The sequence below is a fragment of the Myotis brandtii genome, unplaced genomic scaffold, assembly GCF_000412655.1.
Source record: "Myotis brandtii unplaced genomic scaffold, ASM41265v1 scaffold2022, whole genome shotgun sequence".
Classification (NCBI taxonomy): Eukaryota; Metazoa; Chordata; class Mammalia; order Chiroptera; family Vespertilionidae; genus Myotis; species Myotis brandtii.
The window spans coordinates 525,356-534,851 of NW_005357525.1; the positions used below are offsets into that span (position 1 = coordinate 525,356).

Sequence of the window (9,496 nt, forward strand, 5' to 3'; positions counted from 1 at the left end):
GGGGGGGCTGACTAGTGCATTTTCTCTTTCTGAACATTGTCACTTAGACGAGGGGATCGGTCTGTCCTGATTGTTCTTCCTGCCAGACGTCCCATGTGCTCATGTGAAAGCTTTGCGAGGATTTACTGGGTGGGTCGTGCCTGCACCGGTCCCAGTTATGCCCAACTCTTCCCATATAAAAGCTTTGGCATAAGATTCCCCAGTGGCCCCGGGAAGACGTGGGCCGCGGAGCTCGCTCTTCGAGTTTCGGCTGTAGAGCTGTCACGGTGTAAATCAAGTGCCAAAGAGGTTATACCTGTTTATTGAGTGTCATCAGTGTTTACAGGGGAAACTTTAAAGACTCGTAAAAGTAGGTCTGCTGTCTTCTGAAGGTCTCATCATTCTTGCGGGTAGAGACACAACACCCGCAGTAGGAAAGGCAGCAGATTGCTCCTGTCATATCACTTGGCTGTTTGGGAGTGTACTTAAAGGATTATGATTGATAAGGCTGTCCTGCCGGAGAATGTTGACACAGGTGTGCGTCGTTATCTTAATTAAGATCCTGAGAAAATGTTGTCTATAAAATGGTGACATAAGAAGGGCGGCATTTTTTTTTTTTTTGGTACAGTTTTGCTTTGGGAGAATCTAATTGCGCTTGAAACCTGTCTTTGAGCTTCCAGATTTTGTGAGCACTTTGGCAAGGGAAGTTTGAGAGAGAAATGGTCGTTTAATGTTAAGTGTTCTGGCATGTACTCATACGACTTGTGGCTTTTTGGCAATGCCTTTGTCGGCGTTCTTTGTGCTCTATCTTGGTTGAATAATGGTTACTAATTTAGAAAGAAAGGCAGAGAGCAGCCTATTAAGCAAATGTTTATTAGTGTTGGGAATAAATCTGTAGAGGAAGGCATGCTTGATGTGCAGTAGCAGAAATAAAAAGGTAAATATGGGAGACATTTGTGCCACTTCATTATTTGGGAAGCATTCTCCTAGAACGTTTTATTGATCTAAAACAATTACTGTTTTCATATCATCAGATACTTAGCTACATTGCTTATGGAATTCCTTGTTTTTATTTCCAGAAATAGAAAAAAACACCCTGTTTTATTTTTTTCCAAAACATGGTTCTGTGAATTTGAGTTGATGAGCAAGTGAAGATAGTGCATTTAGGCTCTTAATAGTTTAAGGATCCGAATCGTAACCTGGGTGACCAGTAAATTAATATTACCGTCCTTGACTTCAAATCTCTAAATGCAAAAACAATAGCAAGACGGATGCTGTTGATCATATTACCCTTGGCTTACCCAGCACCTAATACCCTTCAACATAAGTATTGCATTAAGGTTTCCCCCTCTCTTTGTAGATCATGATTTCCAGGAAGCTGGCTGTCCATCACTGTGTATGTAAGATGTGTGAGTGTTTTTCTTTAATATTCAAACTCACTGTAGAAAGAGGAAATGAAAGGGGAGGAGGCCATAGGCATATATGATCGGAGAAGCCAGGTGTAGAGTCACAGCTCATTCCTGACGCCAGGGATAATTAGCTGGCTAGAATTACATGGTATACTAAAATCAAAGAAAGACTTATTTAGATTTGTTTGCTGAAATTCCAATAAGAGCATTAATTTTTGAGGATAATTGCTTTACTGACCCTCCAACTCCCCTACCAGAATTTCTTTTTCTGGCAGCTAAGATCAGCATCTCCAGGCCCTTTTCCATGTATTATTTTAAAATTTGATATGCTGTGTTAAAAGAAATGAAATAGGAATATGAACTAATTACTTGTCATTCATTTTAATTAATAACACAAGTAATCACTAATGTATGTTTACATCATAGGAATCTTAAGAAAAATTTAAATCTTCTTTGGATGATAACATTCAAGTAAAAGAAATTGTTTAATCCTGAGTGAATTATAGGTTATGAAAACAGTATTATATTTTGGAGCAATGTTTTAACTCTGCGATAATATCTCAATATCTTTGTATATTTCCCTTCCATTTCTACATTGTGTTGACTTTTGCATTTTTAACATCTTTTTTGTGTGATTATTAGCTGTCTCGTAGAAAAGAATCATTTTTAATAGAATAGCAAGTGAGGCACCTCTAAGAAGATGTAACATCTTGAAATTATTCAATAATGATTCTGGTTTGCTTTTTATCACTATTCTGATGTGTGATTCTCCTGACTTATTTCTACATAAATCTGCAGTATTTTTATTGCCAGGGTAAAAAAAACCTAACCACCAATTTAGCCTGGCAAATTAACTTAGAGGCTTCACAATTGAAAACGAGTGTATTCTAATGTAGTTTGCATTTAAGCCTTTATTAGTAAGGGTGCACTTAACGTTTGTTCAAGAGGAGGGAATATAATTTCCTGCTGCAGTTGTCATTTACGTAATTTGTTTTTCTAGCTTTTCTCAGGCGAATGCCATTCCACGCCGCGATAGGGCCTTTACTTGTTTATTTGCCATAATGTAGAGTGATACCTTGGAGAAAATTAGATTAGATATTCACATTTAACATCCCCAAAGTACTTAACTAGTCTTCTGCGTTTCCTTAAACAGAGTCATTTCCATTTTCTGTGCAGGTGATAAGGATGATGCTTCCAAAATACATTTGGATGTTTTCAGCTAAGCTGACTTCTGAGCCATGGGTTCCTCCAGATGTTGGCTGGACTTTGTCCTTGCATCTCCCCAGGCTCATCCTCAAGTGAGTGTCTGCACAGTGTGCTTGTGTGTGGAGTAAACCCCAGATAGCATCAGTGTTGGTTTTACCAAAGTATTTATGTTGCTAATAGAGACGGAGTACAGAATGTCACTTGAGGCCTTTGGTTATATAATTTTATTAATGCATTCAACCAAGGTTCAGCAAGTAGAACATTTTTTTGCTTCGTGGAAATCCGCTGAATAATTTATTTTTAATGATGTAGTTGAGTAGTGAAATTTATAAACTCAGTGCTTTTCATAAAAATTAAGGCTAATGCTATATTTTTTAATAATAGAGTTATTATCGAAAGGAAATAATCTGATTCTACCAAATTGCAGTTTTTGATTATTTTCATTACCCAGTTCTTTTCAGAATAAATTTAGTGGGAGTATCAGCTCCAGTCATGAGCACCAAACTCTTTAAATGACAAAGAGTACACAGTTATGTGTAAAATGTCATTTTTTTTTTCCATCAAAATAGGGGCTGCTGAATACAAGTAGGTGAGAAAAGGAGTGAGAAAAATAATATTTTGCTAAATATTTGTGTTGTCTAGTGAGGAGAACAAGGAACCGGAATTAGTGATAAGGAACATTTGTCAAGTAAAAAGAGATGGTTGTGTGACCCCAAAAAAGCTAATTTTACAGAAGGCTTCTGTAGTTAGCAGAGCCTGCAGTAGAACAAATGCTTTTCTGTGAATACTTTCAAAGGCATGAAAGTGATTTTTCGCGTAATACAAAGTAACACATAATTGTACTGAAATAACACACTTGTGAACCCACATCACTGGTTAGGCCTTAGGGCTTTCACATCTGACCAAGAGCCGAAGCATTACAGCAAGTTAGAGAACACACAACACAAACATAAAGAAAATGGGAAGCAGTGAGCATTCTGATTTCTCTTTGTTTGCCTTTCAGCTTATTTTTTTCTGTATTTTTTTTTTTTAAACTCCAGGTAGAGTTGTTGTTGAATTTAAAAGATAAGAGAATTGGTTGTTGTTTTTTTTCTCCTAAGGATAAATATAGGGAAAACCTAAACATGAATGCGAATTGGCTCAGTTTTGTATCTGTTTGTCAGCCCAAATATATTGTTTCATACGTCATGCATATTAAGGGTATTCAGACATATTAAAACTAAGACTCTTTTTATATAAAATAGGTATGTGTGTGTGGGGGGGGAGGAGGTTCCCCACTCTTTTGAGAATATTAAGAAAACATGTCCCTTCAACAGTAATAGGTTACGGCTGATTAATTGGGAAGGTTGCACTAAATGTTCTCTAGTGGAAATAGCTGGGGTGTGGTCTTGGAGAAACGTATCAGTCGCTAATAAAATCGGCTGAAGTATTGGTAATTAAATTATCATTCCATCAAAGAAGGAAGTCGCAGAAGGGAAGACGGAGCTAACTATTGCTGTGTTTCTTTTTAAGAATCTGCAGTTCATAATGGAGCGGCCGTACCGACTACTGGAAGGAGGAGATTCTGAAGATAGGGAGGTAAGAGTATCTTATTTTAAAAGAATACTTTCCTCCATCATCCCGAGCCTTTATGACATAGGAGAACGTTATCTAGCCCACAGCCATTTCTTTCCATGTGAGATATGAAAATGATCTGATTTTCCTGAGCTAAGTTTCCGAGCTGCTTCTCCCAGGGCCATGGGCTGTGTTGGGAGAGCGGAGAAATCTCGCCGGGGCACACTCAGCAGCCTTAAAATAGCGTCTTTCTGAGAATTCGGTCTGCGATGGTGGCCGCACAGCGCTGGTAGATATCATTTCAGTTTGTCGTCGACGTGGATGCATTTAGCAGGTTGCTTAGCCGTCCTCATGTCCCTCCCAGGCTTCCAGGCCTCCCCTGGGGCAGGGCCAGCCAGGCCCTGACGCTGAGCGGGGGACTGGGTGCCTGACAGCGGGTTCCAGAGCTCTGCCAGGGAGGTGGCTGGGCCCAGCCTCTGGGCTCATGGGTTCTCCTCCCAGTTCACAGCTTTCAGTCCCTTTCGCTCGTTTGCATAATCCCAGGCCAGGGGTAATACTTTCCTTCTCTCATTAGGTTGGCTGGCTGCTGGCTCTGCAGCTGTCGTAGGGACTCACAGGGAAGGGGGACCCTGTCTTCTTCTGGATGATGTTTGTGATCATGTATTCGCGTGCTGTTTCATTTTCAAAAAGCTAATGTCGGTGTTAAGGAATGAAGCTAAGGTTATTCTTCTTTTTTTTTAAATTGTCTAAAGTTTTATATATGTCTCCTTTTCCCCCATTGGACCCCCCACCCCCGAAGCTAAGATTCTTGAAGAGCAAATATGATGTTCAGTTTGTGTCCATCAGAAGAGCTGCTATCTTCTCATGCTGCGCTACCACGCTGAGCGTGCAGGTTAAATTCAAAACATAAAACCCGCTTCTCAAGGACTAGTTCCTGCATCTAAACATGGTTAGACAGGCTTCAATTGTGTAAGGGTGTTTATGGCCTTTTTTTTTTCATTTTTAAGAAACATTATATACTTTTCTGGTCGCCAGAAACATCTACTCCCCGAGCGATGTCTATGCAGGGATATTAGTAGAGCTATAAAGGGTTCCGTGATGTCTAATTATATAATGAGGAAATTGGTAAGCAGTGTGGTAACTAAAATTAATTTATTCCATTAAAGGAGCTAATATACATTTAAAAACAAAAACCTTCAGGAAAAGCCTGTTTAATCTTGAACTCAAAGGATGTTTTTGGTTAACACAACAGGAAGGGGGACATGTACCAATCTCGGGTTCTTTTATTCACGCCTAGGTAGTAAACAGCGGAGGGAGCCATTAAAATGTAGCCTGGAAAAATGGGGATATCCAAGTGATTACCTACATTTGCAAAACAATTCAGTATTATAACCTTGACCAACTTTTACACCTCATGTACTTGGGTTACTCCTCCAGGTTGTAAAATACCAGTCTGTGGAATAGCTTGTATATGGAATGCCAGGGTCTTTTTGAATGAACTAATAGGTCTTGCTGGTCATCTTAACATATTCTACAATATTACAGAGTTAAAATGTAATATTTATTAATAGACGGAAAATATAAAATTTAATATCTGGGCAACGGAGACCTTTAAACCTACTTTAAAAGTCTAATCTTGACATCTGTGACACTATTTTTTTTGTCTTTGTTATGTAGATAGAATTATGGCTATTCTACATTCCAAATGTTTTATTTATTAATTCCAAATTTTATTCTCTATAATGGACTTTTAAAATAAAAGGTGTGTGTGCGTTAGAGAGTGAAATTTGGAGTCACGGGCTAATTTATTCAGCATCAGTACATAGAAACCAGCCTTGATTAATTTAGAACTCTGAAAGGGGGCCGGTAAAAACGGTTTTCAACGAAAATATCCTAATGCAGCAACCATTTAAATGTTTGTTAACATAACAGTGATGGCATTTTCTCCTCCTCCTCCTTGTGGTTTTGTCCAACTGGATGTTACAGTGGCAGTCGCACTGACTGTTAAGTGTTTAAATGATGACACCATTATGTGAAGTGATTTTGAAATGAGAGATTCCAGCCAAGAATTACATCTGCTCCCATCTCCCTCACATCATACTCGCTGGCAGTGCAGATTATGATTGATTTGTTTGTGACAGATTGCAGGAAACAGTCATTGATTTTTCAATATTTTACCTTAAAATTATTTACAGTTGTAACCATGGGGAGGTATTTCCATGGGCTGTCAGCCCCTGAAAGACTAGGATAATATTCCCTGCTCTCTGACAAGACAAATTACCTGTAATGAGTGCAGTAGCTGAAGGGTATACTTTTATTTTAAAATATGTCAATAACCCCAGTGACTAAACGAATATTGATTTAGCATAATGAAGCCTGAGTAATGTGAAAATGAGCTTTTTCAAGGAGCAGGGGAGAGACTTGCTCTCTGGCTGGATGGAAGAATCTTTCCATTCTTTGCAACCAGCTCGTGGAGATAAGGAGCTTTATATGCAAACCACCAGGAATGGTAGGGCTGCTTGTGAAAGGCAGGGCCCCCATATTGTGCCCTGGCTTTCATCGCGTCTTTTTCAGATCTCATTTGGAGTCTTACTCTTCGTCACAGGATGGCTCCTGATTTGCTTGATCTGATCTCTGACCCACGTAATATTTTTACAATTTCGACATATTTTGCATTAGAACCCCCGGTAATGAATATTAAAATATAACTATATGTACAATCATGTGTAGGTGACATAATCATTATCTTCAGACATTTCTAATGGGTTATTGTAGTATTTAATGTGCCGTATTTTATGGTAGAATAATTCCCAGTCCCTGGACATCAGATTGCTTTCAGTGGGAATGAAGATTAATTTACTTAAGTCCTGCTATTGTGGGCACCAGTGCGTGTTTTCATTTTTGTCAGCCTTCTCCCCCTTTCTCAAAGGTAATTCTCACCTTTTTTTATGGATTAAGATCTCAATAATAAGGCCCTTCAAGCAGGAATGATTGCAGAGAAGTACTTAGCTTTATTTTATGGTCCATCAAGGAGCCTGAAGGTTTTATGCCTGAATAAGCATCGCCATATCTAACTTGGTAAGAAGGAAATACGGCAAACGATGCCGGGAATACACAGCAGAAAAGTAACTATTTGAACAAGATGTCAAACTGCTATTTCACGGGAACCTAGCGTAGTTTACGATCACCAATAATAATAACGTCTTATTAAAAGCAATAGGTAAAGTCCCTTTAGAAATTAAAAAGGAGTTAGGCTTCCAGGAACACGCAGATCTCTTTGTGAGCGCGAGTTCGCCTGTGCCATCGGCATTGGAAACGTTGTAATAAAATGAAAAGTATAAACATATCTTTTAATGAAAAGAGGGATCGGCTCTAGAACAAAAATTTATCATTTAATTCCCCACCCCCAAGTATTTGCCTAAGGGTGGGACACAGATGATCTTTGTTACTTGTCTTAGTTGTGTCCTGCAGTAAACGACGAGATGCTTTATAAAAACAGTTCCATGGTTTCAAGTGCTGTAAGATTTCATTTCTCCATCACCCCACCCCCCAAATTCTTTCCCTGTTTCTACATAAGAACCTTTGAAAATAGAAATCTGAGGGATGTACCACCATCATTTATAAAACCGGTAGTCCAAATTCTTCAACCATTAATTTGGTTTATAGTTTTCTAAGTCGATATAGTATCTACAGAACTTATCTATGGATGAGGCACATGTACAGCTTATGCCTTCTAGGGAAAAAGGGCATAGATTTTAAAAGTATTTTAAATAAAGCATAGTTTCTTCAGATGAATCTATGCCAAGGAAAACATCTATATTGTTGTTTAGTTTATTTTGGAGAAAAATAATAAATATGTCATAGTCAGTACGCCTTGACCCCATCATTGAGTTTCAACCTGTGTGTTCATGTCATGGTACATGTGTGGAACGATTTTGCATTTCCTCTCTCCCCTTAAAGACAAATAAACTGCCTTTGTTGGTATCCTTTAAGGTAAAACTATGTAAAGTGTTTTCAAACCATGCAAGTCATTGCCTCGGGTTGGTTAAAACATTTACTTTTCGAAAAGGAGGAAATACCCCTGTTTGTAAAATATTTCTTGTAGTCGTACCTCTTAAGATAAACAGTTTACTTTGCTATGGTACATACCAATCTACTTCATTAATTTTTCCCCAGAATTCATTTTACCCTGTTTGGTCAGACCTTTCATGATAAATTAATATAGAACAAATTAGCATATAATTTTATTTTCCATGTGGCCTCAGCTAGTTGCAGAATTATGCTACCACTATGGGGGCGGGGGGGTTAATTTGATAGTTTATGTAGACTATAAAGTCTTTGCAAATGCTCGGTGCCTCCTGGCTAGTGTGTTGTCGAATGTGTTTTAAAGTAAGCAGTTAGAAGAAAAACTCACTCCTGGTTCTAAGTTATTAAAATGCCTCCTAAGGTAGCATTTTTAATTCGTGTGCATAATTGATGACTGATTTATCTTCTCCTGAGCATAAAGCAGCAGGGCAGAGTCCAGTGCAGTTGGGGAAGTGTAAGATCTTAGGGATTGGTGGTGACAGCGGTCATGACAACTCAATGGCTTATTCTCTCCCTGAGATCCAGCGATCGGTCTGAAACTTCCTGTGCTCCGTGCAACGTCGACGCAAAGGACGTGGAAGAATCCAGTGCTCGAGTGGTTTAAATACGCGTTGGATGTTGCTATTTATAGACGCCAGTATTTTTCCAATTACAATCCTCAGTTGTCATTCAGAAGACTAGGCGCTTCTTGATCATCAACTTTAAATGCCTAGTATGAGAGTATTACCAAACATTTTCTGTTTTAATCAAAATATAGAAAAAAAAAATCAGTTTTATATGCTGACTTTTTTTTCTAAAATGTCCTTATTGGGTGGCATGAATGTTTACACCTGGAAAGGGGGTCTCTGGGAAGACCCCCTGCTCTGCCACGGAGCTTCTCCCGGAATCCAGCATCATTAGAGTAGGTTACGGCCACTGTGTAATGTGACCGTGTTATATTTGGGGGAGGAAAAAGACTTGACAAGTATATATATATTTGAATTCTCTATATTCAGTGCCTCTGGAATAGAACACTTTCTCCTCAACCAATCTATTAGCTCAAAACTCACAAGAAACAGTCGCCTTAGCTGGCAAAGCATGTGCGACGTGTTTAAATATTTGATTTCTGTACAGAAGGTTGCCATCCAGTTTCCACGGACTCCTTACGTTGGAGGAGACTGAATACTGGGGAGGTGCCCTGCCATGGGGGAGTTCCTGCTTGTGGCCTCTGCGGTGGCTGTGGAGGGCGGGAGGGGAGGGCGGGAGGGGAGGCCCCCCCCCCC

General features: G+C 39.2%; 1 long non-coding RNA gene across 10 annotated transcripts in view; it reads left to right on the forward strand.

Moving 5' to 3' along the window:
- The window catches only part of LOC102259991, a 39,252-nt gene that overhangs the window by 2,817 nt on the left and 26,939 nt on the right, over window positions 1-9,496 (forward strand). For 6 of the 10 annotated variants that reach the window (XR_001361954.1, XR_001361960.1, XR_001361956.1 and 3 more), the window contains exons 1-3: window positions 1,340-1,388; window positions 2,565-2,686; window positions 4,107-4,172. This is a non-coding gene — a long non-coding RNA (uncharacterized LOC102259991). Of the gene's footprint in view, window positions 1-1,339; window positions 1,389-2,564; window positions 2,687-4,106; window positions 4,173-9,496 lie in introns of those variants that run through there. The other 4 variants (XR_001361957.1, XR_001361958.1, XR_313543.2 and 1 more) reach the window with 3 other exon arrangements.